Raw genomic sequence first — 7522 nt, 5'->3', positions numbered from 1 at the left:
TAATTTTCCTCAAGATAGCAAACACTTCCTCCCCTGTAACCTGTATAGGGTCCGCGACATTGCTGCTGCCTTGCCTTGCATCTATAGACTCTTGTGTCTGTCTCCCAAGTAAATACAGATGAAGAAGATCCATTTAAGACCTGCCCCATCTCTTTCAGCTCCATGCATACAGGATTCCTCTGATCTTCTAGAGGACAATTTTGTCACTTGCTAGCCTTTTGCTCTTTAATATATCTGTAGAAGCGCCTGGGATTCTCCTTCACATTGTCTGCTAGAGTAGCTTCATATCTTCTTTTAGTCTTCCTGATTTCCTTCTTAAGTGTTCTCCTGCATTTCTTATTCCCTATACGTGCCAAGTGTCAAGTAAAGTTTATTGTCATTTAACTACGTCTATGCATATAACGTATATAATATATATAGAAATGAGACAACATTTCTTCAAACCAGAGTGTAAAGCACAGGTAAGGGTAAATCCTACAGATGAATCCCACATAAATAACAAACTAAAATGCATTCATATTAAATATTGTAAGGTAAGGAACAGATTAAACAGTCACATTTCGAATACGATACGGCCAAGAGTTCAGAAGCCTAATAGCCTGAGAGACGAAATTATTTCTCATCCTAACCGTTCTTGTTTTCGTGCTTCGGAGCCTCCTGCCTGATGGTAGAAAGTCAAAGAGGATGGTGGATGGATGGGTGGGATCCTGAATAATACTAAGGTCTCTGCGTATGCAGCACTCCTGATAAATGTTCCTGATGGATGGTAAAAGGGCCCCTATGATCCTCTCAGCTGTTCTCAGTCCTTTGTAGGGACTTCTGGTCCGATGCTCGACTGCTGCCATACCAGATGGAGATGCAACTTGTCAAGACGCTCTCAGTGGTGCTCCTGTAAAACGCAGCTAAGATGGGGATGTGGTGTGGGAGCCTTATTTGCCTTAATCTTCTTAGGAAGGGCAGGCATTGCTGCGCCTTCTTGTTCAGGGAGGTGATATTAAGGGACCAGGTGAGGTCATCTGTGATGTAAACTCCCAGGAACTTGGTGCACTTAACTCTCTCTACGGAGGAGCCATGTATTCGCAGAGGGAGATGGTTCATCTGCACCTTCCTAAAGTCCACAATGAACAGAAGCGGGCTTAGCATAGAGCGTTGGGGAATGTAACGGGATGAGAGACATTGCTGCCCACACAGACTGACTGTGGCCTTACTGTTACAAAGTCCAGTGTCCAATTGCAGAGGGAGGTGGTGAGACCCAGCGAGGACATTTTCCCCGCCATTTTCTGGGGTATGATGATATTGAGTGCTGAAATGGTCAATAAACAGCAGACTGGCATATGAGACCCCACTTTCCAGGTGGGATGGGACAGAGTGGAGGGCAGAGGCTATTACATTGTTAGTGGATCAATTTGACTTATAACTGAACTGGAAAGGGTCCAACGTAGCCAGGAGAAAGGCTTTAATAATTTCCATGATTAGCCGCTCAAAGCACCTCATAATGGTTGATGGTAATACCACCAAACAATAGACATTTAGGCAGGTTATTGCCACCTTCTTTGGCACTGGCATGATGGTTGCTGCTTTGAAAACCAAGGGAGTACCTCATTTGTTCGTGCCTGCCTATAATTGCTATGCAACTCCTTTTTCTTAATCAGGGCCCCAACATCTCTCAATGTGACTCCACATTTCCCCAGATGTTCCAGGTACCCATCTACACCCACTACTAATCCCACATTTTTCCCGACCGTTCCAAGTACTGATGCCACGGTGGCCCTCCTCACCTCTCCCCAGTGCTTTGCAGTGGTGACTCCACAGCACCCCTGCTGTCTGCGGCTCTCACTCTGCAGTACCACCTGTTGCTCCCATCAGTGACTCCATAGTGACCACCAAAGCTAAGGAGTTAGAGTAATACAACAGGCCCTTCAGTCCAGCTCGACCAGGGTGCCTACCTGAACCTATTCCATTTGCCTGCACTTGGCCCATATACCTTTGAACTCTCCCTACCTGTGTACTTAGCCCAATGTCTGTTAAATGTTGTTACTGTACCTCAGGTGCTTTCTCTGGTAGCTCATTCCATATATGCACTGCCATCTGCATGAAAAAATTGCCCCTTTTTAAAACCCTACCCACTCACTTCAAACCTACACCTTCTAGTTTTTGGTTCTAATTCCTTGGGAAACAGACTGTGCACATTCACTTATCAATGTCCCTCAGGACTTCGTGCACCTCTATAAGGTTACCCCTCAGTTTCTTATGATCCAAATAATAACTTCAACCTTTCTCTGTAATTCAGGCCCTTGAGACTTGGCAATATTCTTGCAAATCTTCTTTGCAGCTGAAAGTCATCTTTCCTAATGTGTTAGCACTAACTCCAGGGTGACCAGAGCTGTCCCTAGCACACACTCCACAGCACCTCAAGGTGCTCTACAGTTCCCCAGGTGCCTTTGCTGTTCCCAGCACTACCTTCAATGGCCCACAGTTGTTCCCATCTCTATCGCCACAGATGCCACTCTCCCCATCCCCACACGGTGATCATCTGGTAATTCCCGACATTCAATCCATGTCAAAGGATCAAATCATAGAATGGTTGCAGCAATGGTGGTGGCCTTTTGGCCCATCATGCCCATGCTGGCTCTCTATCAGAGAATATCTATAGTTCAACTCTCTGGCCTTTGTCACCTTGCAAATTTTTCTCCACTGTATATTTACCCAATTTCCTCTTGAAGCTTGTAGTGCAACATGCCTCCAACTCATCTGTAGTTAGTACAGTGCAGGTTCTAACCACATTGTGGGTAAAAGTATTTTTCCTCATGTCCTCCTCAGTCTCTTCCCCATTAAACCGATGACTTCAGGACTTCAAACCCTGCACTAAAGGAAGCAGCCTCTCTATACCCACCATGTTCAAACCTCTCACGGTTTTTATTCTTCTGTGAAATCACCCCTTAATCTTACCAAAATAAAACATTCTCAGTTTCTCTATTTTTTTCTAGTAACAGTAATCCTTCAGCATGGGACCTATTTTTGTAAATCTTTTCTGGAACACCTCTAATGCCCTCACATCCCTCCTGGAATGTAGTAAACAAAATTGATCACAAAATTGCAGCGGTGCTGAACCAGTGCATTATAAAGGTTCAGAAGTACTTAACTAGTTTGAACCCAATTGATAAAGCGTAGCACTGCCCGTGCCTTATTCAACACACCTTTAACCTGCCCTGCCACTTAAAAAAATGTGTAAATGCATCACCATCTCTATCTGCTCCTTTATTCTATATTGCCTCTTCCAGAAAATATATCACCCTGTATTTCTTCATATTAAGCTCCCTCTCCCATACATCTGCAATTCCACTTGCCTGTTTATGTCCCAAGGCAGTTTATAACTATCCTCTTTGCAATTTACAGTACTGCCAAATGTAGAGGCTGTGGTTTTCTCAACCAAATCTCTGTTACTAATATAATCACAAAAAGCAATGACCTTGATCTCTGGGCAACATCGCGGTTCACCTTTCTCCACTCTGAAAAAACAACCGTTCAACATGATTCGCTGTAGACTGTTAGTCAGCCAGTTTGGTATCACTTAAAAGCCTCTTAAATCCATGTACACTACTTTGATTTCACTCAGGGTGGTTAAGCACCTTTGGCCCTCAGCATTTCCATACTGGCCTGCCATATCCACCAGGTGTTCATTAACCCTGTCCTGCATCGATGTTTCTAAAACCTCTCCCACTGTGGATGTTAAGCTCACAGGCCTGTAATTATTTCCCTCCTCTCTATTTTGAAGAAGGGAGTGACCTTCACCACTCTTCAGTACTCTGACACTGCCAAAAAAACAGTGAAAGATTATGACCTGTGCACTTGTGGTTTCATGATATGCTTCACTTAAAATCTTGGGATGCATCCCATCTAGTCCCGGTCGCTTACCATTTTAACTTCAACCAATTTCAATAACACTTCCATGCTACCAATTTTGAATGCATTTAGTGCCTCAACCATCCTTCATTATTCATTTAGAAGCATGTGGTGAACGTATATGCAAATTACTTATTTAGTACCATAACAATGCTCTCAGTATTTATGTACAAGTTCTGATTTTTGTTCCTTCTTGGTACTATCCTTCTTTTACATTGGAAGCAAATCTTTCCTCATTAGTTCTTTTTACTTCTCATGTTAATTTTCACTTCCTTCCTATTCTTGATTCTGCCTCAAACATTGCATGACATATTTTTTGTCTCATTTTCCTCTTTTGACATTTAAGGACCTCTTGATGTATTTAATCTTCATCTGTCCCTCATAGGAAAGTGCTGTAACTCTACTTGTTACTTAAGGGCAGCCCATTTTCTGTTACAGTTTTGCCTGTCAAACTTTGGTTCCAGTTTACCTGGTCCAGATCGACTCTGATTCCATTGAAATAAGCCTTCCTCCAATTAAGTAATTCACTTTGGATTCATTCTCCTCTTCCCCAGGTAATAACTTGTATCTCTGCAGCAAATTCCACTACTAATTTTCCTCAGATAGTTCCCAGCAATAACACCACGATATATTCTAATAATTCCTCTGCACTTTCTAAAACCTTTCTTTGGCTTCCAGGATGGTGGTTAAATATTAAATTTTCTACTGAGAAAATAGAAGGGATTTTTTCCTAAATGGGAAAAACAAAAGAAGGTTATTTGGTGTGTGAGGAGAGTTTTTCTCTGTATCTAAGTCATTCTTTGTAAAAATGGTTTATTTACAATACTTACAAAATGTACATCAAATTGAAACATTGATATCTTTATCCAGTGAGTGAACTCCAGTCTACGTGGCACCCACTGGTCCAGGACATCTTCCAGAGAGCCAGTGGACACAACATGCTCTCTCTCCAGAGATACTCACAGACACGGACAACTTTCTGTAGTGATTCTTTACAGTAACTGTGAATTGTCCCCTCGTGCTTCCTAGCACCTCAACAAACTCCCTGATGATTTCCTGCAGCTCTGTGTCATCCCCTGGTGACTCCTAATGGTTCTAAGCTCTCAGTCCACTGGGTCTTCTGGTGATTCTGCATCAGCTCAACATCAACCCCTAGTGGACACCAGTACTAATCACAACTCCCACAAACATTTTCCCTTTCTGGTTAAGAAGCACCCTCGTGGTGATTCCCAGTACTGTACCAACTCCCAAGCCCACTAGCTTTCTTGTGTCCAGCATTGATTCCACAGCACCCCCGGGACCCTTACTCTGGATCCACAATGTTGTAATATCTTCAGGAATGGGTGACCTGTACAAGGAGGGCAAGTTGCACCTAAATTGGAAAGGAACCAATATCAGGCCGGATAGTTGAGATGGTTTAAACTGGTGATGCAAGGGGATGTGACCAAAAATTACTGTGTAGCAGGATAGGAGTGAGAAGCATATCTCATCAATAGAGCAGGCAGATCAGACAGAGATGGGTAGAGGAACATAAGACAGCTGGAGGACTTAACTGCATTTACTCTTGCCAATAAGATGGATGAGCTCAGAGAGTGGATCAGCACATGTGATTATGATAATGTGGCAACCACAGTAATGTGCCTGAAGGAAGCAGAAATAGCAGCTCAGTGTTCCTGGGTACAGATGAATGGTGGGGAGGAGTGCGCTCCAAAATGGAAGGGAGTGTTACACTACTAATAAGGGAGAACATTACAGGAGTACACCAGAGAATATCCTGGAGGGATCAGCAAATGAAGCTATACGGTTGAGAAGTTAGAAATAAGTAAGGGGTGATCATTTTGTAGAGATAGTGCAAATAGTCAATGGGGTTTGGAAGAACAAATAGAGAGATTAAATGGCAGTAAAATGTAAAAGTATGTGGATGATTTTAACTTTCTCAATATTGATTGAGATTACCTGATTCTAAGGCACCTAGATGGCATGTGATTTGTTGAATGCATCCAGGAAGGACTTTAAAGCAGTAGGTAGAGAATCTGACTAGGGAGAAAGGAATACTTGATTTTATTTCAGAGAGTGAGTATGGGGAAATAGTGGAAATGTCTGTGGAGGAAGTCTTCGCAAACAGTGATCATATTTCAGTAAATTCTAAGATATTCATGGAAAAGGATAAAATTGGAGGTAGAGCCTAGGTCCTAGATTGGGGGAGGGCTGATTTCAATAGCATAAGGCCAGACTTGGTGAACATAGATTGGGAGCAGTTACTGAAGGGGCAAAAAAAATCTGATAAATGGGAGACATTTAAAAGAGAAATAGAAAGAGTTCGGAGACTGCATGTCCCTAGTAAGAAGCAAAGTGGCAATGTTCAAGAACAAAGGAAATTGAGGCTTTGATCAGATATGTATATCAGGTGTAGGTAATTGTTATTGACTGAGTCCTTTGAGGCTTATAGAGGATATAGCAGCTATCTTAACTAAGCAATTGGGGTGTGGGTGGGGTCAAAGGGGAACAGGAAATAACCCTGTCCAACAGAATTAAATAGAATTCTGTTATCCTTTCACTCATTATCCTCTTGCTTCTAATACATTTATATATTTTCCCCCAAAGCCTTTGATAAGTATATTATCAAAGAGGGTAGCTCAGAATCAGGTTCTGATTTTTTTCCCCAAAGTCTTTGATGAATATATTAGAAGCAAGAGGGTAACTAGGGGAAGAATAGGTCCCCTCAGGGTCCAAAAGGGAAGTATTTGTGTGGTGTCCTGAATGAAAACTTTGTGACACTATTTACCAGGCAGAAGGATGAGGAGTTAGGGGAAAAGTACGCTAATAGTTAGGAGCATATGTATTCCATGAAAGAGAAAGTGTTAGAGCTATTGACGGATATAAAAATGGGCAAATCCCTAGGGCCTGATGAAGTCTAACGCAGAGTGTTATTGGAAGCAAGGGAAGACGTTACAGGGGCTCTGGCAGAGATTTTTGCATCATCTTTAGCCACAGATAAGGTACCAGAGGACAGGAGGGTAGTTAACATTGTTTCAGTTTTCAAGTGAATGATAAGGATAGACCAGGAAATTACAGGCTAGTGAGCCATATGTCAATTGTAGGGAAACCATGAAAAAAATACTTAGGGAAAGGATTTATGATCATTTGGAAAGACAAGTCCTGATTTGGGATAGAGCATGGTTTTGTGCATGGGAAATCCTGCCTGAGAAATTTAAGAGTTCTTTTGAGAAGATTATTAAGAAAATTGTGCTCACTTCAGCAGCATATATACTAAAATTGGAATGATACAGAGAAGATTAGCATGGTCCCTGCACAATGCTTTATAAAGCATTGGTGAGGCCTCACTTGGAGTATTGTGAGCAGCTTTGGGACACCTATTTAAGAAAGGAGCCATTGGAGAGGGTTCAGAGGAGGTTCATCAGAATGATACCGGGAATAAAAGGCTTATCGTATGATGAGCGATTGATGGCTCTGGGCCTTTACTTATTGGAATTTAGAAGAATGAGGAGGGATCTCATTGAAACTTATCGAATGTTGAAAGGTCAAGATAGAGTGGATGAGTGGATGTGGAGAGGATGTTTCCTGTGATTGAGGAGTCTTGGACCACAGGGCACAGTCT

The 7522-nt window shown here is 42.3% G+C and overlaps 1 non-coding gene across 1 annotated transcript; it reads left to right on the top strand.

The window, feature by feature from the left end:
- Window positions 1-7149: 7149 nt before the first annotated feature.
- LOC140201037 (U6 spliceosomal RNA) lies at window positions 7150-7256 on the top strand. Its single transcript, XR_011886766.1, has one exon. It is a non-coding gene; the product is annotated as a U6 spliceosomal RNA (small nuclear RNA).
- Window positions 7257-7522: the final 266 nt, after the last annotated feature.

The sequence above is a fragment of the Mobula birostris genome, chromosome 7, assembly GCF_030028105.1.
Source record: "Mobula birostris isolate sMobBir1 chromosome 7, sMobBir1.hap1, whole genome shotgun sequence".
NCBI classification, from domain to species: Eukaryota; Metazoa; Chordata; class Chondrichthyes; order Myliobatiformes; family Myliobatidae; genus Mobula; species Mobula birostris.
This window is presented reverse-complemented; position numbering and strand designations above follow the sequence as displayed.